General features: G+C 47.6%; 1 long non-coding RNA gene across 1 annotated transcript in view; it reads right to left on the bottom strand.

Moving 5' to 3' along the window:
• The window catches only part of LOC144174702 (uncharacterized), a 35,249-nt gene extending 13,366 nt beyond the window's left edge, over positions 1–21,883 (bottom strand). Inside the window, exons 1-2 of the long non-coding RNA XR_013323512.1 lie at positions 21,174–21,883; positions 20,715–20,818 (exon numbers count right to left, since the gene is read on the bottom strand). This is a non-coding gene — a long non-coding RNA (uncharacterized LOC144174702). The remainder of the gene's footprint in view (positions 1–20,714; positions 20,819–21,173) is intronic.
• Between the last annotated feature and the right edge of the window lie 3,998 nt (positions 21,884–25,881).

Raw genomic sequence — 25,881 nt, 5'->3', positions numbered from 1 at the left:
TCGCGCCGCGCGGAGAAAAATCCGGCTGCGGTGATGAGGCACAGCCCAGAAGTACTGTCCGGAAGCCGTTTGCGCAGCGCCCCTGGGCAGCGCAGGAGGACCGGGATACATATCCCCAAGGTTGCCGTGCTAAAGTGAACTAGAATACTTGCCGTGCGACGTGTTGCTGCATGCTGCTGTGCTTTTCTTTCCTCCATGCTGCTGTGGCTTGCGCTTCCATTTTTGTTTTAACGCGAAGGCATTGAAAGGTGGCGCTCGCGTCAGCGATTTTGGCGGGAAAACGGAGTTTGAGCCGTTGGAGGCACCGGCCGAAGTAGGCGCTTTGTGCGTCGTGTCTGCCTGCATTCAAGTGTGTACTGTGCGGAATGATCGCTTCCTTGTGGTGAAAAGTGGCGAAGGAGGAGCAACTTGGCCCGCGTGGAGTGCTGCGCGGTAGGTGCGAGGACACCGAGTGTCGACTGCGGGCAATTTTCGCGCGATACGACGCCGTTCTTACAAATTCCACGTTTCCGGGCCGACGACGTTCTTACAGTGGGCTGTCAGCTGTCATGCACGGTCGCTTGGAATGTCCGGGTAAGCAAATTATTTCCTGATGTCTTTGCTCATTGTATATCGTAGAACTATTTTACGAATAACGATGTTTTTACTGTATTGTGCAGATGTTACTATTGACCTCGGAGCTTCGCATTAGGAGTGTCAGGCCTTGTTTTCCATGTAGTTTCTGTTTGACGCTGTTTGACACGGGTCATGTGGTCGACCGGGAAACATGAGAAGAATGAAGGAGTGCGTTTCTCGTTGTCATGGCTGTGAGTTGTTTTTCTCGTTCGCCGTCCGGTTTCCGCCGGTCTCGGCGCCTTGCTCTCGGCATCTTTGGCTCGTCGCGGTTCGCGTCGGTGGCCGTTCTCGGGCGAGGAGGCGCAACAGCGCCGCTGAAGGAGTTGTATACCTAAAGGAACCAGACGTCCCGATTTAGGCGGGACACGTCCCGGTTTTGCGGCTGAGGTCCCGCTGTCCCGCAGTCTGCTTGTGGGACGGTGTTTTGTCCCGCTTTCGGCCGGAAATATGGAAAACGGATATCTAGCTCAGTGTCAGTAATGAAAATCTGGAGGAATGAAAGAGCCGAAAGAAACCGTTTGAGGAACTTCAAGAAAAGAGTGCGCACGACGGAACTAAGCAGGCAAGTGTCGTGTGTTCCTTGCTTAGTCCGAATGTCTGAGCTGCTTTGTTTAAGTTGCAGTGTACCAACAACACGTTCAGCACACCCTTCTGTGTTTGACGAACGCTGAGTGGGCGTGCTTCAGCACTTACTTATTCAGCAAATAACGCATCACTGCTCGTCGAACAAGGACCGAGAGAGCTACGAAACGTATTATCTTCCACTTAAAACAAAATTTCACTGAGCCTAAGTCTCCCTTCAACATATTCTTACACCTTCCCTCCACTAACTCCCCCGTCCCGCTTTGGGGTCCGAGGAATATGGTCACTTTAAGTATACCGCAAATGCACACAGCCGACGCGAACATTACGAAGCGTTGAAAAAAAAAAAGTGTCCTATCGTACGGAGCTGCCGCTTTAAGGGCACAATAAGTATGTGTGGGTTTGTGCTGCACATCGCGGCAAAAGTTCGCGTGTTGTATGACAGAACTCATCAGTTTATAAATGTTATATTGAAGCCACTTTTTATCTGTGCCAGGTTTCACCCGTGGACATGTTTTGCCAGTGCACTGTATGATGCGACGTGGAGCAGCTGGTGTACGGCAGAACCCAGAGAATTCCTGAAGTTGCAAGCGGACATGCCACTGAAAAAAAAAAAGCCTTGGTGCTGTGTTTGTGTGTGTGCTACATAAAGGACGTTTAGTACCGTCCACTTTCGTGCAGTTGCTAGGATTCGTTCGGGTAGTAGTTACTGGTGATGGCATCGACGTGATCCCACGGACCCTCAAAATTTACGCCATTTGTTGATGAAACTACACTTCGACTGAGTTACATTCATAGCAAAGTTCACGTGCTGCTTTAAAGTGGCACCAGGAGTTCATCTGGAGCCTATTTTATAGTTCCTGTCTTTATCGGTTTTCCCTGTATGAAAGCATTCTTGTAAGGTATAGTGAATAAACTTTCAGTCAAATTTAAAATTTGTTTAAATTTATTGTCCCCGGCTTTGATTCACAATTTCAACCTAATTTTCTTCACAAACATAGGTAATGGCGCCGAAAGAATGCACATCACAGGTCTAATTGTATGGAATTCACTCGGTGCACTTATGCTTTATGAAAGCTTGAATTGCACTACTTTCTAAAGCGCGTGGGTTTATCACAAAGGCAATCCTACATCCCCTCATTCTGGTAACACTACTAAGTTTCCGGTCATGTTTAACGAAGAATTAACGCCGCAGTCGCAGCGTGAGGCTTGCCGATTCGTGATTGGCGACCTTCCTAACGCTTAGTGAAGGTGAAAAAGACCATTTGTACTTACCTGATGCGGCATCTCCGGCTGTGCATAAGACGTAATTCTGACCGTCAGAAGTCATTTAAAAAGAAATATGAAAGAAGATAATAATTGCTCTGCCGTGTTTATAGGTTTGATGCGGGCTCCAAGCTACCCAGGCCATAAATACAGCACAGCAACTATTGCCTTCTTTTGGCTTTCTTTTAAAATGATTTCTGACGGTCAGAGAGGCTAATAATTGTTATGCCCAGTTGGAGAACGCCGCATCAAATAAGTGCAAATGCTCTTTTTCACCTTCACTAAGCGTTAGAAAGGTCGCCAGTCACGGATGGCAAGCGTGAGCGCTTAGCGTGATAGTTCACCATGCCTAAAACAAGCGTGTAAAAAATAACCTTTATTCACGCTTCGCCAGCGTTACGCATTCCGCGAATCACGCTTAGGAAGCGTGATTTTTCAGCGTGAAAGCACATGTCAACAACTGTCAACAAACTTCGAAGGTACGGGATGGCATAATTTTGTTCTGGTTTTGTCTTCTCTGCCCGCTCTCTAAATAATAAAGTATCGCTTGGCCGCCGTTTCGCAGTTTAACTGCTCATGATTGCACATCTCATAAATATTTTTATTTCCTTGTTGCCGTTTGACCTGCTACATTTTCCCGCACATTTCTTCTTATTTGACGGTAAGAGTACATAGAGTCCTTTTTTCTTATGGGTACCGGGTGACGGCGTTAGACCCCCAAGACGTGACGTTAGGCCAAACGTCCACTGTTTAGGTTTAGCGTTAGATGACCTTCAAGTTGAGTTTTACGCAGTGCCAACTCATTGCACGTCGATCTGCTGACACCTGTTGGCAACGTTAGACCTCAAAAGCGTGACGTTACGCGTGACCGCGGGCATGCACACGCACGGCGCACCCTCCCTTTGCTGCGCATACTTTACGCAAGCGAGTTATAAACTGGAAAGTACGGGACACGCCACGATCAAGGCTTTATGAATGAGGCTTTAGTTCGTTCGCGCGAAATCCATGCACCGAGGTAGTCTAATAGCGCATTCATTCTAAAACAGGTCACTGTAAAAGGAACGCTCGAAGTATCCTGCGCCTTCTATTGTGTAATCAGAGTTTATAGTAATTAAGAGGCCGGATGAATATTTTTTGCGGACGTCTGCGCCGTCATAAAGGCTCATTTGAAAACGCGCAACATATCAGAGCGGCTTGAGGATTGCAGTGGTGCCGTCAGATGAGCTTCTCTGGGTTGTTCGTCGAGTATTCTTTGCTTTGATTTTTAATTCTGGACAAGGAAGTCATGGATGACGTTCGTTATCACGGGGAGAGCGGAACGTGAGCAACTGTATTTCATAACTTTACACTAATGAACTTCCTTTTTTTCCTGTACTCCGTATATGTTCAGATATGGCGTGGTTGCGAAATATGTGAATACGTACGTCAGTTCAGAGGCGTTATATATTCGCAAAAGCACTTACATGTACTCGCAAACCTAAGTTCCTACGTCAGAAATATTTTACATACGATAAGGGTCACGCGACAAGGGGATATTTGCATTTAGCGTCGCTTGGTTCCGAATTAGCATGCAATAAATGCAAATGCGTACTCAACAGCTATGTGTGTCTACAATTCGGGATTTCCACAAGGTTCGACGAAGGCAACTTATCTGGTCATCAGTGCGCGGTGGTTGCGCAGTTTGCGAATCGACATTTGTGCCAAGGATTTCACACATTGTTTTGCCGTAAGAACGGACTCCCGTGCATCTGTTCGTCGATGATAATACAGCGCCAGAGACGCGCATTTTGCCTTGCATAAGAGCCAGAGAGCTTTTATCGCGAATTTAGAACACAAATTTGATGACAAAAAGGAAGGGTGAGGCGCTATTTTTCTTGCGCGAAACTAAGAGCAGTTCCCGACCTTAGAGGACCCAAAAATAATATTTATTGGGACTACTTTTCATGATTTTAATAAAGGAGAAGAGGATCGCTGCCCCACGAAATACTCAATCACGAAATTTTCCTGGAGGACATGAGAGGGGTGGGGATCCTAAAGTAACGAGAGAGGGACAGAGTTCGAAAAAATACAGAAGTGAAAAAAATGCATAGAAAAACGAATGATAAATAGAAGTTCCCGGAATTCGCCAGAATCGATACGCTCGACCAGTGCCATGCAGAAGAACGAGAGAAGTTTCAAAACGTGAGATGGAAAGTTAGTGCTTTGAGGTGAAATCCTGAGCCGGGGGAAGCTCAAGCATTATAAGAGCACGTAAACGACAACCACCGTTCTCTGAACTGTTTAATGGACACGCAACGAAGATGTGGTGCGTGGTTTCCGGCACAGCCCATTTGCCGTCGACTGAAAGACCGCGAAGGTGGACTGCTCTAAGCGGGCAGCCGATGCGGGTGCGCAGAAACAAGGAAATGTCGGCTTTCGTGAATTTCTGCCCAAATGGACTGCCCGCAAGCCACGCAAAAAGGCGAGAATGCCTTTCAACGAGGGATTCCAGCGGCGGCGAGGTGGTTTCACGTGAGTGAAGCCACTTAGTGCAGCCACTTGGTGTTTCTGAACAGAGGCTAAATGGCTTTCCGGGTTTGGCGTTTCTTTTTCTTTTTGGTGACGAAATCTTACTTTTTTTGCGCAGTCTATCAGGGCTGGTTCCAATGTAAACAAAAGCTCCTCTTTAGCTCTCGCGTGCATTGTACTAGCCACTCGTGTACCAAGAGCTATTCACGCTATATCGCGTAAGTAAAAAAGCCCCCTCTCCTTAAAATGAAAGAACTTTTCCTGTTGAGTATTTTATGGAACGGAGCATTGTTTTGACGGCAGCGTGACTGCGCAGAATTGATTGCAACATGGTTGACCTGCCGGAAGAGGTGGCGTCGCTCCAGACTATGTGAATCGATGCCATCGTTTAACCAACGCGGCTTTCATTTGTTCCCATGCGTGGGAAGTGGCACTGGAGTGATAAGGTTGCTCCGAATTCTCACCGCCTGCTGAATATTTTCAAGCACCAGCGGGTTTTCGATGGCCCAATCAAGGAAAAAAAACGGACGGTTTCCTTCACAAGCTGAGCATCACCGCGCGTCAATTATGACGGCACACAGAGAACTATCCCGTCAGGCGAAACCATCTGTAGAGAAGGACAGGGAAAAAGAACAAAACGAGAAAACAGAATAGCTCGATCTGGCCTTGGAAGAGAAGCAATACAAACAATCTGTGACTTGTCGGCGTGAGAACGATTGCCGCCGTCCTCGCCGGTCACCCTTTCATTACGGGAGCATTTGCATAAATGCGGGGATTTTCCTCGCACAAGGCGTGCTAGTTCAAGGCACATGTACGGACATGTTTCGACGGCGATATATGTATATATATACAGTAGCCGTCCGATTTTTAGGACTCTAGAAATGACGACTTGCTGGATATTCCGGACTTTCCCGAGGAAGCGCCAGTTGCCCCATAAAGGTAAATAACCCACACATTTTTCGGACTGCTCTTTTATTCGAACTATTTTTCGTTCTCCCCTAGGTCCGAAAAATCTATATATATATATATATATATATATATATATATATATATATATATATATATATATATATATATATATATATATATATATATATATATATATATAAAGAAGGGAAGTCCTCTCCCTGAAACGTCAGTAAACTTAATTCTATTTTCTACGTCTTTCTCGTTTGTCTCTGTCTCTACTAACCTTATTGTTTTCGTGCTCTGTGTGAGTTTTTATCTTTTCAGACTATATATATATATATATATATATATATATATATATATATATATATATATATATATATATATATATATATATATATATATATAAGGGTTGGCAGTCAAGAAAACCTCCAAAAGCAAAGGGGAGGTTGTGGTGGGTCATAGAAACATGAAGAATTTTTTGAGTCAGCAAGAAAGTAGTGTTGGGGAAACAGCCCCGCCGGTAGCGTCTTTGTTTCTGACTCCAAAAATTCATCTGTTTCTACGACCCACCACAACCTCCCCTTTGCTTTCCGAGGTTTTCTTGACTGCCAACCCTTATTTTGTGTCTTATTTCACCGAGCCCCTCATTTCCCATTTTCTGATTCGCTATATATATATATATATATATATATATATATATATATATATATATATACGATATAGAAGTCATTCTAACGTGTCGACCGGGGATCGGGGATCGATCTTTTCAAAGACCGGTCGAAACGTTAGAATAAATGTTATGTTTTTCAGTTTGACTTCTCTATCGTACAGCTAACCTCCTACTCCTAGCCAGGAACCTTTTCTCCTAACTATATATATATATATATATATATATATATATATATATATATATATATATATATATATATATATATATATATATATATATATATATATATATATATATATATATATATATATATATATATACATATACATATATATATATATATATATATATATATATATATATATATATATATATCAGTGTGTCGAACGGAAATAAATACCGGTTCGGTTACGGTTCTGGTTCAAGCGAAATCATTTCGTTCCGGTTTTCCGATTCTCCGATTCGCGAACCGGTTCGATGAGTTGAATTATCATTGAAATAAGAAAAAAACATTTCGTAGTTTAAAACGACGGTCAAGTCAAAATACAAAAAAAAATTCCAAATGCTGCTGTTCCCCAAGGGCAGTGGCGCGATTGCAAAGCAAACATTAAACAATTACGAGGTATTAGAAAAACAAACAAGTGGCGACGATTTGCAACCTACTTTGTTGCCCAGACTTTATGTTGTCCTAGTGACTACTCATAAAGCCAACGCCAAGCGATATGGCGGTGGGATATACTTCCTGCCCTTTCCTTTTTTGTTGAAATCGCAATCGTCGCTATGGAATCGCCCATCACGCTAACCTTGAAGCCTTAAATTTAGGCCAGCGTACTGGCGCGTTCAAATACCAGCGCTTAATACCAATGGCGCACATTTTTGTATTTGAAACAAAACAGAAAAATCATACAACAGGCACATAAATACTACCAATGAAGTAGAATATTTGGTCACCCTGAATAATTTGTTAGCTGTCACCTTATCGACTGTGTTATTTTTGTTAAAAGTAAGCTTTAGTTAACGCTCAGTCACTGCATTATTGCTCTAACCACTGCACTTCCTTTTGCGATAGCTATACCGGATGTGTGCATTACAATGAGTATGTTATCGTACCGCCTGACCCCCGGCCATCGTTCCGTGTGCTACAGTGCGGAGTCTTATAACAGATTATGCTGTTACAAAATGAAAGGGAAATTTGACACGCGGGGCATGAGATGGGACTTTTTTGGGTAGACGCTCTTTAATTCGTCCACAGCAGTACTTCCCTCCGGAACGAGTAGCAGTAGAAGTAATGTAGCGAGTTGGGCAGTCAGTACAAGTGCATCTTCGAAAAAAAAGCAGATCTGAAAGAGAGAAAACTGCAGAACAAGCAGAAAAGATGATCGCTGGGCGAATGGGACAGTGTGAGGTACCAGCCTGCCTTTCTGCACGTGTGATCTACTTTATTACTGTTTCTGCTTCCAAGACAAGGCCGAGGGCTGCCGTTTCTTGCCAAGAGATTAAGTGCGCACCTTAACAGTTTTCCCTGATATATCTGTTGTTATTTGTGTCTGTAAAAAACGAAACTTGTTCACGGGACTGTCCTCAAAAACTGACCACGGAACTCACTTCCTTCGCATTGATGATACGTTTGGTTGTGAAAGGCCGGGCAAAGAAAAGTATAGAGCAATATCCCCGTTGTGGTGCTTTTTTTCACTTATTCAGTTTTACTTACTTTTTGCGTAATATTTTAAAACAACGTGATTCGCCTTTTCTTTTGTGTTGTTTTCCGTGTAAACACATAACTAAAAAAAACTGGCGCATTTGATGCCCCGTGCTATATGTCTGCTCCGAGGCGCAGCTCATGTTGCAGGCCGGCAGACTTATTTTAACCAGCTGGTGATATTAAACATGGATCAAAATCTCAATGCACGGACGTTCTCGATTTTCATCTACTTCAGAAAAACGGTCGTGGGGAAGGGAGATCGAGGCCACTTGTGGTCAGCAGCAAACGGCTTAGCCACTGAGCAGCTCCTGCGGTCACACTTGTCAATTATTAACAATTTGCAGGTGTCGGACCTTTTAAACAAATTATGAAATACAAAAAGTTCGCACACATCAGGTGAATGAATGAATTTATTGTCAAGAAAAAGGAAAGGAAAGACCACCAGCAGGCGTAAATTGCCACACCTAGGGGTGGACACCGGAACGCCTGCTGGTGTGGGGGTTGGGGCAGAGGATGACAGATTCAGAGAGAGGAGAGACAGATGATAGAGGTGACATGTTTACAGAACACAAGAGAGAGAGGGGCATATTTACAAGTTAACACTCACTCCCACACCCACACAAAGTCTGGAGCAAGAAAAAAAAAAAAAAGTTCGCACAGTCTCGTAAAAGTTCACACAGTCACTGTGCCAGAGAGTCAAGTGCCAGGCGGAGCCCTGAGGCATCCAGGTAGCCGCCCAGCGCCATCAGGTCTGGGCTTTCGCTTTTGCGCAGTGGAGCACTCCTGCAGCCTGATTGCTCCAATAAAGTCGCAGCTAGGGAAGGACAAAGTCGTTTTATATCCACTGCAAGCTGCCGAGAATGACATTTCGTTTGGTCAGCTTGCACTACGCTCGCACTCCCAGCAGCAACGGACCATCGCTACATTGGTGCTCATTCATTTCCCTTGTTGTTACATACAGCGTGATAGTGTTCAATTGTCTGGAGGTAAAAGTGCGCGAGCGGGTACGAAGTTTATGATACGCGAAAGAAAAAAAAAATGGGATCCGAACCCACCCGCAGGGCAGGACACAACCATATCCTGTGCAGTGGCGTTGCTTTGTAATGACGAGAAGGCCTTGTATTTCTCCTCTCAGCAATCCTACCCGAGCTAAAAAAAGAGGGGTTTCGCAATTCTAGATGTTGCGAATGTCTTAATTACCCGCAAGAGTACTCCCCTTGAACCGGATCTGTCTGCAAACCTCCCATATCGCGAGAGGTCTTCCTTCTACTGTGGAGATAAATAGGCTCATAATTTGTTTCACTCGGACTTCACGATTCCCACTTTCAGTGTTTTGTGCCATGGTGGGGAAAAAAAAAAGGGCATTCTGGTTACGCGAAACTCACGGGAGTGCACTGCGGCGGAGTAGGGTTCGCAGCGGTGAACGCTGATGAGTCATAAGTGAGTCGGCACTCTTTGCCCGTAGTTGGCCTCAGAGTCATAAACAAGTTGAACGCTATGAATGTTGTCACGGAAGGTAATGCGGCTCCTTGTAATGAACCTGAGCCATGAATTGAGGCGGTGTTCAGTCTGCATTGTACTAGGGACGTGCTTTTAGTCGTCCCCGCTAGTGTCACTCGATAAGATGCAGAGTACCGTCACTGCGGCACGCAAGTGAGCAACGGAGGCCATTTTGGTGTTTATCAGTGTTGCCAGATTGCCGCTTCTGCTGCATCACCGCTAACTTTGACGGTGTCATTTGTAAACAACACTGCCGAAGACGCAGCAACACGGCATCTTCGCACACACTTCTGCAGTTGAAATGCTGTGAAGCGCGTTTTCTTTGATTCACGTTTGGAACGACGCGCAGCCGCAGAGCAGGGAGGACGAGCTGACACTACCCCAGTTGACCGACAGAAAACGCATAAACAACAAAATGGCGGTGCCCATGAACCGTCACAGTGTAAACAGATGTCACGTGATGCGAACTGACCAATGATCACGGCGGTGGCACGGAACAATAGGAGAAAAGAGTGCCGATACTCTGTAGTGACACTAGTTCCCACAAGATCCGGCGCCAGTAAACCAAGCCCGATCGCATTACGGGTAGGAGCAGGCCATGGACAGGCCAACGCAAGGCTGACCGAACGGAGAGATAACGAGGGGCTCAAGCTATCTCTTCTGAGGCGTAAACAAACCGAGGTCCGTTGAATCCCCTCGCCCAAGCACAGCTATCGCTGTCTCGAGGACGGAAAGCTGAGGGGTTGAAGACTGGCGTTGTATTAACAGTTTGTGCAATGAATACACAAAGGCAATGGAGAGATGCACAATCCCAGTGCTGTGCACGTTTGTTTTTTCGCCTGACTTGACTTTGGGATGAGCCCACTCAAAAAAAAAAAAAAGAACTCTGCAGAAATTCAGAGAATTATCTTACTCCACTTGTCCTGAGCGTCAGTTTTTACAGACAGAGTTCTTGGTTCCTCTAAATCCTGTCAGTCCAATTATCTCAATTTGCGCTGTTATAATGGTTGGTAGTGGAACATTCGCGAAATGTGCATTATTGTGGAAATGCACGGAGTTATACGGAATCGGATTGCCATTTTCCCTAATTGGTTACTATTTTTCTTATTTTTCAGTTTTTCTACATTTTGTTCCACCAATTATCTCCATTTACGCTATTATACCGATTACGGGTGAACTTTCACGATATCTGCATTATTGTGGATATGCCATGCGTTATATGTTTTGACATTTTCCTTATTTTTTAAATATTTTTGTTATTTTGTAGTTTTCCAAAATTTAGTTCGACCAATTATCTCCATCTACGTTATTATAACGATTACCGGGGGAACTTGTGCGATATCTGCATTATTGAGGAAATGCTATGCGTTATATGTTCTGACATTTCCCGTAATTTTTAATATTTTTCTTTTTTTCTGGTTTTTCAAAGTTTTGATCGGCCAATTACCTCTATTTACGTTATTATAACGATTACATTTCGAACTTTCCCGAAATATGCATTATTGTGGGAATGCAGGGCGTTACACGGTTCACCAGTTTTCGTACTTATTTTACATTTTTCTTATTTTTTTGGTCTTTCAAAAATTCGTTCGACCAACGATTACAGGTAGAACTTTCACGGTATCTGCATTATTGTGGATGTGACATGCGTTATACGTTTCGTTATTTTCCGTAACTTTTTAGTATTTTTCTTATTTCTTAGTTTTTCAAAATTTCGTGCGACTTGAAAACTCTATTTACGCCTTTAATAGCGGTAACTGGTGAAACTTCAACGATATCTGAATTTTTGTGGAAATGCAGGGCGTTACACGGTCCTGGCTGTGGGGTTACTCGGCAAAGAATGCTACGCATTAAAAGACAAATGCACCCATTCCCTCCGTACAGATGGTTAGCCAGCGAAGTTGTAACCTACGGCCGGTGTTTGCCCATGGCCGACCCATTTCAAAGCAACGCGCGGCCGGTGCTTGCCTTTGTCACGTTGATGCTGTTCAACTCGCACCGCCGCCGCCCCTGCCTGCCATGCTTTGCTTCACGCTGTAGCTCGCTGCGCGTGCGCTTTGCTGCGAGTGAGATAACACAGCCAATCTCTCTCCCCTAACTCCTCTCCAATCTAGTTTTCTTGCACATGCGCATAGGGTTGCGCCGGAGGAGTCTTTTGCGTATACGTGAACATCGGAGTTTTCCATCACCTAGTCATGCGCAGCGTCGCTTAACTTCGCATTCAAGCATAAAATTGCCTTAGAACGGTATTTGTTTAAAACTCTACACAAATGGAGTAATAATCCGATATTGTTTAGATTTAAGCCTTGCTTTGTTGTGGTCGGAAGACAAAAAAAAAAAAGAGAGAGATAGTGGTAGAATTGACGGGATAATCTCGATCGGATGCATTTCTGCATTGAAAACTCGATGCTTGAACTGTCTTGCCCAACTTCGATTAAAGGGATACCTCTTCCGACACGTGCAGTCCGACATTACGGCGGCGGAGTCGCTGGCCCGCCGAAGTACATTCTAGCCGAAGCAACGAAACAATCGCAGTGAAGCTAGTGAGAGTTCGAGAGAGTACAAAGAAAGTTCAGAAATTTGCACCAACGGAGTAGAAAGAAACTGGTTGAAACGTCAGAGCGTTGAGTTTCAAAGTAGACAACAATCGGTGTCATGTAATCTCAACAAACGTGCTCCCAATACTTTTTAATGCGGAAACACTGTGCCCCATAAGGCGAAAAACCCGCCGCTGTGCGCAGCGGAGGGTACCAAAAAATTCGCGCGGCGTCATCTAACTAAAAAAGAAGGAGGGGTGAGGGAGAAACTCTGGAGGGGATGGAAATCAAACCCATTTTCTTCATTTCCCACTACCCGCAACAACAACAAAAAAATCCAGCACTTTAAGCCGACGACACACGAAACGCAGGTTTCGAGGTATATTTTCAATACAAACGAAAGGCTGCCAAGAGAAGAAATTAAACTCAAAACGAGTGTCCATCCTTCGTGACTCCATAGCGTGCCTAAGGAAGCCGTAATGATGATTTCACATTCAAAGCACGTAAGCAGACATAAGTGCCCCGAAGAATTGTCTTCCTTTGTTTTAGTGAGGGGGGAGGAAAGTGGGGAGCTTAAAGTGGCGTTCCTAGTAAATGGCACTGACCTGCTGCGGCTCCAAGGTGCACATGAGATTTCGGTGAGTGTGCCTAATAGTACGGGCATTTTATGGATCAATTTTCGTAACTGAATTACGCCGACGCGCTAAATGTAAATCAATTTTATTAGAAATAGAGTGAAGGAGCTCTCCTCCGGAACCCGTTCCCACGTCATCGCCCTCTTTCAACCCCCCCCCCCCCCCCTTCCCCATTCACCTTCGCTGAACTAATCCCCGTAGCGAAGGTCCCTGAAAAAACTAGATATACGCTCATGTTTGTCGAAAACATAACGGTCTCGTGACTGCATCTTTGCAATTTGGGCCCCGACCGCTCTTTATTTTTCTTTAATGTTTCCGTCTGAGAGCTTTAGCACGCAGTCAATTGAGACGGCATCCTTTCTGACAGTGAAAAGCCCCCCTTAACCGTTAGCGTAAGCACAAAATCACTGCACAAATCCGCGACCTCCTAAAGGAGTGTAGCCGTGAACGAAAGCGACAAAAAGAAAGCCTCACCCCGAACTTCTAATGGAACATCGAGTCGTGGGGGGAATCCTGGGAAAGGGGATCCGCACAGCAGGATCTGAAAGGTCTGGAAAAGCCGTGGGCTTCGCCTAAGAGGAGATTTGTGGCAACGGTGGCCCAACACCCCGAGTCCAAGAGAGAGAGATAGCCATGTTTTCGCCGCTACAACCCGCTAAGAAGCTGATGCCGAGGAAAGGCGACACTTATAGGGCACGCTCCGGGGAATCTGATCTTTTCGGCCTCCGACAGCGACTTATATACGCACTTGTTTTTTCTCCAAGAAGCCCATGCGGGCATATATGCCCGTTAGCACTTGCGGACTGAGCCTTTCCTTCGGCCCGATGTAAGCTGAATCAATCCGAATAAAAATTTTTAGTAAGTAGTCGGCACGACTCACAAGTCAGCAAAAGATGGAAATCTGTAATGAATATTTTTGCCTCAACAGGCCAAAAAATAATAGCAGTACTTTGAAAGAGTGTCTGGCGTATATTTCTTGTGGATTTGAGTGTCCGGTACGCCTAGTGTAAATTGTAGCACTCGCATCAAGTGCTACAATTGCTATGGAGCGTGCAGCGATCGATTTGGGCAGGCACATCCCATCATTACGCGCCACTGTACTCTCGCCCCGCACTGTAATTTTAGCGTGCCACCTGCAGTAGTCAAGAATGGTGAAGCAGTACTCCACCGTATTCGGTTGAATGTCGCCTAGACGCGATACTACCGTACTTGTGCTACAAAATCAACCAGTCCACCTCGCCACTGTGCCCACAGTGTGGTGTGCGTGAAGATCTGCAACACCTAACCTGTGCCTGTGCGCTATTTAGTTCGCTCTGCGCCGGCCGCTCTCTGTAGGACTAGAACTGAGGGACGTATTAAGTCCCTGGAATTCTTCCAAACGTGCCTGTCGTACTACAAAAGTTTTATTGGCCTATCTAAAAGCCACAAGTCTTGATCAAACTTTGTAAATAGTTGAAATCATATGAGTTGCTCTTCATCGGCATAATCATCATTGTCACCGCATTCATTTGGCGTAGAAAGCCAGGTGGCTCAGCTCGGCTCACGTCGCCAGACTTATTAAAGGTTGTTCTCAATCTCTCTCTAATTCAGTGAAATCAAAACCAAGATTACCAGAATTGGCTGGAAGCGATAATCCGCCTCTTTCACAACCCCACTGCGCATGCGCAATCCCCTAGCGGCCAAGTCCCTAAGCAGTCCAGAAGGGGCAGCAGACGACATTCCCCACAGCTCCCGCACAAGCGGGAAGGGGTCGTGGTTGTATTTACATCGTTTGATTTTTTGTGTGTGCTCGTTGTGCGCGGAACAATGCCCACAACTTCTGCTGCGTTCCGCTGTAACTCGGAGTGCCGAAAAGGGAACGGTGTCGGCTTGTATCGCTTCCCGTCGGCCGCACGCGATCGGCTACGGCGGCTTGCGTCGCTCGCGTCGGCTCGGGTGTTGGGAACATTAGGCTTAGCATCCTGGCGGATATTTGATCGCTGCTATCTGTGCAACTGCGAATAACAATCCGCAACACAACTTTTCACTACACTATCATCCCCTTTCTCGCATGTGGAACTCTATTTAAGTTATAACTGCCGTTTGAGCGATCGGTGACCAAGACATCTGCGTAGCCTGTTTCGATGCTCCCGCGCAGGTATCGCCATCTCTCGGCCGCTCGGCGCAACGCGCGCCGCGGCGACCGGTCAGCGTATATACGCTTGCATCGCGGCAGATATATCTGATCGCCGCTTTTAAAATAAGCCCTGACAACAATCCCTAGCACAATTTTTCGCCACACTAACGCCTACTTTCTCGCAAGTGGAACTTTTTAGCGATCAGATTGATTCAGAAGAGCAGCGACAAGCGCGGTTGCTACCGTGGTCTGCGCCGGTTCGAGCCGCTGAGTGCGCCGAGCTGGCAGGCGCGGCCGGCGTGTGCGCGGACTGTTTCCGAAGGCAGAAAACGCTTCACGATTGCTTGCTTTATCCATTTCTTGCGAACAAAAGCGCAGAATCTACAAATTCAGCTCAGCGATAATCGTAGTTGACCGTGGAGCAAAAACAGTGGGCGGAGCGACGCCGACGACGCATCTCATGCGCGCATCGGGCCGTCTCAAATTCACGCGTACGACTAGTCGTGGCGACAGTCGTAACGATCAGTCGCATGCGAATCGCGTGTACCAATCGTACATGTGTCCAGCGCTTAAAGGCATTTTGCGAACTGCGGGCCTTTGTTGAGCTGGCGATCGCACTTCATGCCAGGCGACTCCAAGTACTGCTCGCTCTGCTACTCGGACGGCACACAGGGCACACGGATCTGTCCGAGATTTCTTTGCCAGCCCTCATTCAGTGATAAGAAGCCGCCTGGTATTATGTGATGACCAGGGGCTGTCATCTTAAGGCGTTATAACACCAACACAGAAGAAAAACTTCGGCTGCTCCTCGCCGTAATGTGGGATTGCCGTGCATACAACGAGAACGCAGCCGGGGGAAACGCCGGCAAACCCTACGGCTTCAACTTCCGCTAGGCACGCTAGGTGGCAGCACACCGCAATGAAAGAGGCGGATTACTGATTTTGGAAGTGATAATTACTGATTTATGTTTATACGTATATGCCCATTCTAGGCACATCGAGAAGCTTTCTGCACGAACAATTATATCTCTCTTGGAGTTTCTTCGGAGCACAGAACTGGACAGAGTTTCGTGAATGAAATTTTTGGCGCATAAAATGACATCTTTTCATTCTTATAGTATTTTTTTTTACATGGAAGTGTTTTATGCCCGGGTACACCAAGATCTTATGAACGTCATATCCGTCACAGAAGTGACGTCGCCAGAAAAAGTGCTGTTGACGTGGCGGCGCCTAGATTCGAGCCCACGAACTCTCTCGCCACAACGGGAGGTACGAGACGCTCTGCAGACTGCGCTGTGAACTGAGATGTAGGCAGCTCTACGAACGCGCCTTATGTCCTTCGCTATGAGTCATTCAGATTGTGCTGCCGTCTAGCAGAGGCGAAGCGAAGTAGCGCATCATGACGCTAATGAGCGCCGACAGTTGGCTCCTCGATGCCAGTGCCTGGTGTACGGGGGACGCGCGTATATTGAGGCATCCTCCGCTGTCGCGTCATTCCCATGATCGTTATGTGTTTCAAGCTGCTGTTTCTGTGCATGTCGTTTTTGGTTTTGGTGTCCCGGAATAAACCGGTTATTTTTTGTTTCTTGCGGGCCTTCGTCACTTCGTCTGGCGGGGTCAGGCTCGCGAGCCCTTCGCCCATGAAGGGGGTTCCCTTAACATCCAAATGCTCCTGTGAAGGCAGGCACCTTTCACTTTCGTGTGTTACCGATTCCTATGAAATAGGGATCAACCACATTTTTTTTTCTTTTTTCTTTTGTTTTTGCTTTCTTTTTCTTCTATCATCTAACGTAGCAAGCCAGCGCAACGGCTCGGCTAACCTCGCCTGTCTTCATTAAAATTTCTCTCTCTCTCTCTAGATAAGTTAAAGTAATTTTAGACGTATTCGGTTCACGCGATATATCTTTCGTGACATGCTAGCTCTTTGGTTGACAGGCGGCGGAACATTTACGGGGGAAAATGACAGTGAAATAACAGCGCAAGTAAAATATAAATAGAAACCAAAGGCAGAAGCGCGCACATGCCGCCGCCGTCTTTCTGCTCCTGTCTTCACATTGCTTACAAAAATAATTTCAAGTAACTGCAGCCGATGGTCAGAGTTGTTTCACATTACGTGATCGTTTGAGAATTTCTCGGCTCTTCCTCGTCCTTTTGAGGTAGCGGGAAGCCTGTGAGTATCGAGTGATGGAATAATTCGTACAAAGGAGACATCCTTCGATGCGAAGTTATTCGAGAAAAAAAAAAAAACTGTTCGATTCCTTTGTCATCGGAATCGGTAAAGCACGAAAGTGAATGGGCAGCGAAACCTGCAGCTAAACGTAATTTGCGGGTCGGCGGCTGTCTTTTGGGTGTGCTTGACCAGCGACGTTCTTCTGGCGGGTTACTTCGGCGCAGGTGTACTGGCGTAATTTCCGTGACGGATATGACTTCAGTGAAATCTTCGTGTATCCCGGCATAAAACACTTTCATGCTAAAATATAAAACCCGAAAACGAACGACCCAAAGTGTAACGTACTCTTTAGTACTAATTAAAGGTTGCTTCCCCGCAAGATTACCTTTGCAGGGGTGCACCCTATACAGGCCGCTTAGTTTGTTGTACTGGCGTCATTTCCGTGACGGATATGACGTAAGTGAAACCTTCGTGAATCCCGGAATAAAACAATTTCGTGTTAAAAAAAAAAACTGGCACAGCTTGCAATAGTGGTGCAAGGCTGGAGAATCAGCAGAGCAGGCGGCCCCTCTCCATTCGTCGGAGACCCGGCTGTTGAACCTCACATGGATTTCCGAAATTGCGCTGAAAGCTCTCCATGACTGGCAAACCCGGATCGCTTCGTCCGCATCCTTTCACACCTCTCCCAAAGTGAACCGCTTCATCACGCAAGCGGCCAAGGGCAAAGCCAAAGCAGAACCCAAAGTAAATGCAGTGCACGCCGGTTTCAGTGCACGCCGGTTTCAAAGTAAATGCAACGCACGCCCGTAAATGCGCGCCGGCTTCACTAACGCGAGAGACCCAAGTTCGATTCCGACCGCGGGAAGCGTTTTTTTTTTCTTTCCAAATGGCTGTCCGTGTTACTGTTTCCCTCGCTGCTAACCTGTGGTCCAGTGGTTAGGTTGCCGGTTTCAGGGCGTTAAGGTCACGGTTTCGGTTCCCAGGACCTCCCTAACCACATTTTTTTCTTGAGGCGGACCCTCCCAACACCTGCTCGTGGGCCCCTTGCCTCCTCGCCCCTTTCCCTCACATTTCGAGGTTTTTTGGTGCGATGGGCGGATATTTCTCGGCCAAAACAGCTCCGCTGTTAGAAGTTACGGAGGCACCCGTGCTACCTGTTGTGATGTGGCGATGCGTGAACATCGCTGCTTGTTGAGTTGCTAAAGCACATGTGGAGATGAGCGTGTCGAAGTCGAAGTGTCGAGTTGGTCGTGAGCTTCTGATAGCAGCTGCCATCATCCCTGGCCAATCCACCTAAATGTGACACACAGACGTATCATTTCGGCCACCCCTACAAACTTCCTTGGTCAGTCCATTGCTGCTTTAAAAAATGACCGCACACTCACTGTAAACGGGGACACAACCACAACCCTCTGAATGCGCGCTCAAATGGCCGGTGTTGCCATTCTGCAGATTCCAACGGTGCTTAAGGAACCGTAGAGGCATCGTGAAGTCTGGCCGACGCATTGCTTTCCGCAAGAGACGAGAATGGCGGGCACCGCGCTGCCCACACAAGGCACGCACCTATACCTACGCTTGACCCGGTAGCGTTTCTTCCTCATGTTAGTGGAGTCATTTCCTTGCACAGTATCGACAATTTGGGGGGCGGGGGGGGGGGGGGTGACGGAAAATAGCCCTTTAACGTCGGCATTCCCCCTATTTGCTCAAGCCGGTAAGATACCCGGTGAATATAAGGGACAACGGCCTCCTTTACCGTCTTCTTCCATGTTGCGGTATTGCAGCGTGAGCTACACTGGCCGAGGTTGAGCAGTATCGCGTGGCTCCTAGGGAGCCGTGCTGCGCACGCGCGAGGAGCAGTGACGTCACACGGCGCACAGGACGTTGCCCGCGGCCCGGCGTCTCTCACACACACCACGCGCCCAGCGTCTTCGCCGACCTCCGTTCCGCACGTGGCGGCCCGGTCCACTTGATGATCATGCGAGGGATGGCCGGGTGTGCAACCGATGGCTCGTGCGTCGCAGCAACCTCGGCATGTGCCTGTGGAACCAGCTTAGCTCTGGGGCGATTTGTGACGCTGCGCCAGAGCCGCTTGCTAAATATACATGTGTCACATAATGCGTTTACCGTACATGGGTGTGTCATTGAAGCAGCAGTAAGCATGATAATCAAGCTAATCCTAGACAACCAGGAAAGTTAAGAATAACCAGCTGAACCTTAGCTCACGCTACGTATATCCTGGCATAGCCGAGCTCAGGCCACTGCTATTTTTTTTTTTTTTCGTTTTCGTCAGAACAAAAATTTACCATCTCAGCCTAAAGTAAGTTGAGAAAAGCGCGAAAGCTAAAAGTGCGTCCAACCTTCATTTGATAGTGCGTCCAATCGATTGTCAAACCTTCAAAGACCCAAATCGCAAACGAAGAACGAACCCATGCGACCATTTTTCGCGCACGAAGTAAACTCACCTAAGGAGGATCGTAAGGTATCGCGATATGTGGTTTGCGAGACAAAGGTGTACTACAGTACTCCTTCTTTATGATCGACGCGTCTTATAGAACCGTTCATTTCTCGCAATTTTCAAGTAACTGTTTTGGCACAATGGATGCCCGGCTCACGCACGCGCCGTGGGTCCATAGCTTTTTATCAAAGCTTTTCGGTCGACCAACCAGCCTATGGGTAATTGCATTAGTTTTTGTACAGAACGTCACCGGTCCAACTAAGAAAGCTTTCGCTATAAAATCGGTGCTTCATTTCCACAAACTTTGCGAGTTGCGATGAGTTCAGTGACCAATCCGTTCGGCGTATGCCTGTCTACTTTACATGAATTTACGGCATGACAGCCGCCATGTCATCTGCAGCCCATTCTGTTTATTTATTGAGAAGGCGCTAATGATAGCGCAGCTGACATATCGCCCCTTGGCAGGCTTTCCCGCTATCGCGGTCGGGTCCCCGGGGATGCGCTATCTTTAAACCGAACATTACGAAACGAAACTGGACGCCTCGGGTGAGAGAGACGTTTATCAGCCCGTTATTCTCTGTCGGCCACGCATGCGCATTCACATGTCCGCAAGCAATGCCTAGTTTTTGCTGGACGTTTCCCACCACGAGTTTGCAACCAAAGGAGTTCGAGTACTTTCGATCGTTGATACATGTTCTCACCGAAAGCGTGTTGCCCATACGTTATCCCCAATGCGTGATGTCGGCGTCGCAACAACTCTTAACCGTCCTTGTAGCTGTGCCTTTCCGTTCTTTCAAACACGCGAAATTTAAATGAGTGTACCGAAACAAAACAAAGGGTGTTACAAAACAAATCTCGGTGTTATGCGTCGCAAGCTGAAGCGGCGTACTGATTCGATGATGATGATGATTCACTGATTGTAGGGTTTAACGCGCCGACGCAACGCAGGCGATGAGGCGCGCCGTAGTGGAGGGCTCCGGATTAATTTTGACCTCCTGGGGATCTTTAACGTACTGATTCGACCGCGAATGATTGTTGTTGTTCACGCGTTTCGACGAAAGTAGGGCTAAGGGTCGACGAAAGAATACGGAAGTGGAATCGATGCTGTGATGAAGTGCTGAGGGTCTTCTCCAAATCAGGGGCGCAGCTTCTAGAAAGAGAGAGTGCCAGTAAAAATAAGAACGCGTGACACACGCCATAAGCTTCTACACCTCTTTTTCGGACTTACTGACACCAAGCCTAAACAATCCTCACTTCAAAATTTTGTGATAACGCCCTCGGAATCTAACCGCAACAGGAAGCGTGAACGCTGCGAGACGAATGCCATAAAGTTCGAGTTGCGCAGGCTGCTCTTTCCGTGGCCATCGGTGCGTCCTAGCGTCATCGTAGCATATTTAGTGACGCTAGTGCGTCCCGTCAGTGCAGACGGGCGGCAGAGAGCGATGACGACAGAGCACAAGACAAACTTCTTGTTTGGGGTGCACTCGGTGCGTCTAGCCACCCACCAATCAGTGACACTCGTTCCCCCTCCTGTGGAATCGCTCGACCACGGGCTTGGAGACGGGCGCCGGGGGGACAACACTGCGATATGCCTCTTCCCCGAACTCGCGTTCGCGCTGCCAGAGTACACCAGAAACACCACACAGTCGTAGTCAAAGCAAAGTAGTGGAATGACCTCGTCCGAGGGGTGGCGTGGATGTGTTTTGCGAGTGCGCTCGAAGTCGGGAATAATGAGCAAAATCAGGGGGGAGAGGGGGGACAGCCGGCGCATCACTGGCATCAGCGAGGCTCGCGACAGCGGCGTCAGGCGGAAGCGTCAGGTTACATGGCTTTCCGGCGCGGCTGCAGCAGCACCACGCGATGTGGCGAGGAGGAGGCGTTCTCGGCCGCAGCAACAGATGAGCTCAAGGGTCTCGCCGCCCTGACAGCGGCCCGCTGTTCTGTCTCCGACCCCGATCACCGCCCTTGCCAGCCAGTGCGGGGGCTTCCCTGGACCGGACCCCGCGCTCGCCTGGCCGGCTGCTTTCTCGAGTGGTGCCGACGGAGGCCGCGTCCGTGCGGGAGTGAAGTACGCCGTGCCTCCTCTGGAGTGCCTTCCTGGCCCGTAGTGCCCGGACCCGGGATTTCTTTTTTCGGGTGCCACAAGGGGGCCTTGGCTGAGGGGTGCCGCTCCTCTTTGCCGGCCCTGTTCCTCTCTGTCAGCTCGGGCCCGACGGCGGCGTACCAACGCTTCGACGAGACCCCGTCGCGCGCGAGGTAAGCGGTTTGCGGTTTATATCGCCAGGTGACAGGCGTTGGCCGGCAGCGCTAATGTTCGATTGTTTATGGTCGCTAGTCGAACCGCGCACTTAAGGACGCGCGAAGATTGTCCCGATGATACGAGCAACGACGGGATAACACCCGCTGCGATTGTGCATTGGTGTGCGCCTGCTACACACAAGGTCGAGGGTTCGGTTCCCGCCCGTGGAAGCCATACATCTGTTGGGGATAGAAAGCAAAGAAATTGTACAGAAATAGTTAATGATATTTCACTGCATAAGCACTCTTACGCTGATTCTCCGTTTCAAGAACGTTACGTTTCCCTGGTTGCATCTTAGTTAACTGAGGACGCTTGATTAGGTTGACCGTTGCGATTTGCTTACCTCAGTTTAAGACTTTTTTAACGCAGTGTTGGCTGTAAGTAGAGCAATGTGGCGACTTTTCGTTTCACTTGTTTATAAGTTTGTTTTGTTTTGTTTCTGATTGTTTTGCCTCTGCTCTGTTGTAACAGTTGACCGTCTTAATTCCCGAGTTATACATTTTTGGCTAAATTCAAGGCGTTACGCGGTTGGTGCATTTTACAATTTTTTTCGTCTTTCTGTTAGTTATTCCGGTTTCATTTTTATTTTTGTCTTCATAACGTGAGGGTTGCGGATTACGTAGACATTTGTGATTTGGTTTGTTAATTTTCAGTTTTTTTAGTTTTGTATTTTTGTCTTCCTTCCACGGCTATGCACTTACAGTGCAATAATGATCAACTGTCCAAACTTCGCTAATTGCCCATTCTTGTGCGCATACAAGCCATTACGCTTCTTAGCTCAGAGTACACGGCAAACAAAGCTTGCACATGAAAATCCGAACTCCCCGTGTAGGATAATTCGGTGCACGCGGGTGGTCTAAATCATTCGACTCATTCAACCCATCCATCCATGCGTGAATTAAGGGGCATGCTAGAAGGGGTCATGCAGACAAAATACAAGTTTGTTTTATTGGAAAGATTTCGTGCTTTATAGTGCCCACAGCACTTGCCCGACAGCAAACGATGCCGTATTCACTGAGAAATGAATCAATTTAGGTTGAAAATTTTGATTCTCCCGCCACATCGTGTGTTTTCGTCACAGGAGCTTGACGTGGGCGAGTTGGTTAAACATACTTACAAAACAATAGACGAAGGAACTCAGCAAACAAACGGGCGCTAACACGAAGGAACACTGCAAACAAAGCGCCCGTTTGTTTGCAGTGTTCCTTCATCCCGTCCTTTGCGCGATTGTTTCTTAAGTATGTTTCGGCTGTTAATCGACCTCAGCTGCGAGCACGGCTTCAAAAAGCGGCCAATGTGACGAGGGCATACCTCCGAAAGCAAGGACTCAGTATTTCTAGTGAAAAGTGCGCGGTCGTTGCGTTTACCCGCAAAACCATGTCCCGATATCCCATAACCATCAATGGAAAGTCGATACCTTACTCCAGAAATCACAAATTTCTTGGCGTGATCATCGACAGGGACCTGTCATGGAGCGCACATGTGTCTTTCTTAAAGAAGAAACTCGCCGCCATCGCCCACATTTTCAAATTTCTCGCTGGAAAGACGTGGGGCACATCGGTCAGAGGAATGCTGCAACTGTACCAGGCACTCTTCTTGGGAGGTTTGCGCTACAGCTTGCCAGCAATATCCGGTACATGCTCCTCTAACCTTCGGGTGATCCAGAGCATCCAAGCGCAGGCTCTCCGCACGTGTCTTGGTTTGCCGCGATGTGCTTCAACAGTGGGCACATTATACATTGCCCAAGACTATCCTACAGCAACTTATGTGACCACTGAGACGCTACGCCTACACATCAGGCTCCTCACGAGGCTACCATGTCACCACCTTGCGCAGCTTCCTCAGAGTCGACCACGCTCTTCCTTTGCAGCCATTGTCGCAGCGCACAGGGCTGACGTACCGTCAGACTACACGCCTGCGGTCACACCGTCCTCCCCGTTGTGGTGCCTGGAAGCACCGGACATTCGTCTGCATGTTCCGAGCATTGGAAAAAAGGGCGACTTACCACCACTGGCTCTCAGATAGTTTTCTATGCAGTTACTGTACGAACAACACAATGACCGGAAGCATGTATACACAGACGGTTCTGTGACGTCCTCGAGCTCGGCAGGTGCGGTGGTTATACCATCAGAATCAACCAAGATTCGATTCCGTGTCGCCCATGTGACGAGCTCGACGGCTACTGAACTTGCAGCCATCTGTGAAGCTCTTCAATACATCATGGAAGCTTCTCCCCAAAAATGGTCCATTTTTACCGACTCCAAAGGTGCCCTGTAAAGCTTCCGAGCAGCCCTGCGCTACGGTCCTTTGCACCAACTAGTGACAGAAATTCGGGAATTATTTCACCAGGCCGTCATAAAGGGCCATAATATTGTATTTCAGTGGCTGCCAAGTCAAGAGAGGAGTAGGAAAATTTTATTGATAGCCAAAAATAGATCTTCATATTCCGAAGGAAGAGGAGCGAGCCTCCTCTCCAGGGCTGATGTAACTTTGGCCGTCTCCTAGGCCCTCTCGACCAGTCTGCGCTGGTCTTCCAGGGCCGAGATGGACGACAACGACTTCCCACTGATCGGCCGCTGAATCGGCCTTCGTGGATTGGTCAGAGAGAGAGAGAGAGAGAGAGAGAGATACTTTTACTGAGCATTTAAAACAGGCCAAGGCGCCCATGGATGTGGTTCTTTCCTCACTGCAGCCCAGTGCTTGTTATCCCAGCCTAGCGTCTACCCACCGCCACTGTCTCACAAGCAGCGCGACGGGGGTCCCGTTCTTCAGTGCGCTCCACACCAGACTTGAGGCAGCGGGACAGTTATCTTCCTACTGTCCTCTGGAGGTCACGGTGACCGCTCGTCGTGGCCCACGTGCGTACCTAGCAATCTTATCGCGGAATACCACGAACGCCTGGCTGCACACCATATCTGTCCGTTCCTAGGTCGCGTAGGTCTCCGTATACATTGCGACATGTTCATGGCCGTACCCATGGCGTGCGCATTGATGACGTGGAGAGCATGGAGACGACTTTCACCACTGCTAACCACTTCGCTCCTTGCGTCGCTCTCCGCGCTGATGACTGAGGGATCAAGAGCCCTCACCGTATCGATTTCCATTGGAGGTCGTGATCTCTGCTGCAAGTGGCGGGTGACGCGGAAGAGTGAGGAGCTCTCTACCATGGGATGACTTCGAGATTAGCATGAGGTCGGGCTGCTGACTTCCTCTCTGCGATTCCTGGTTTTTCTTGGTTTAGCAAGAATGTAGTTTTGTTAAAGGCGGTTGTGCATTCGAGTTAGCAAATACATTCAACACGAAATCAAGTGTTGGACGGAAGCCCATCTGGTTGGGGAAACAAACGCATGACACAAATTAAAAACTGACACCGACCACGAGTGTTTATTAAAAAAAAAAAAAAGACGTTTCGGCTCCCGGGAGCCGTAACGTCTTTTCTCGTTTTATAAACACTCGTGGTCGGTGTCAGTTTACATTCAACACAGCACACAATTCGTAATAGCAACGATGGGAACCCATAGTAAGACGCATTCGTCGGCATTCCCTTAAAATTTTACCTTCCTTTATTGTGTTCGCTTTTAAGGTACGTGTAGCGTAAGCGTCGATTTCGGAAACAGTTGCGGCACTGTCGTTCTTTTTTTATTTTTTGTAGAGCCAGATTTTTACGCATACTCAACGCTTCGAATCAGCAGACCGAAAAGTTCGCCAACGGACCAGTTGGCGTGGCTCAAAATGTACAGAAAGGCTACTCAAGTGGGAACAGAACAGGGAACACTTAAGTGAAGTACAAAAAATAAGCGATGCAACCACGTAAGTGGAAAGCGAAGAGCAAAAATAAATGCAATAACTATTTTATCGCCTGCATAAATATGCAGAACGACAGAATGCCTGGAAAGTGCTAAAAATGCAAGAGT

This window comes from Haemaphysalis longicornis, unplaced genomic scaffold, assembly GCF_048455015.1.
Source record: "Haemaphysalis longicornis isolate Haplotype H1 unplaced genomic scaffold, Haemaphysalis longicornis Haplotype H1 scaffold_3, whole genome shotgun sequence".
Taxonomy (NCBI): Eukaryota; Metazoa; Arthropoda; class Arachnida; order Ixodida; family Ixodidae; genus Haemaphysalis; species Haemaphysalis longicornis.
The sequence above is the reverse complement of the archived record's forward strand: the minus strand, read 5'-3'. Positions and strand labels throughout refer to the sequence as shown.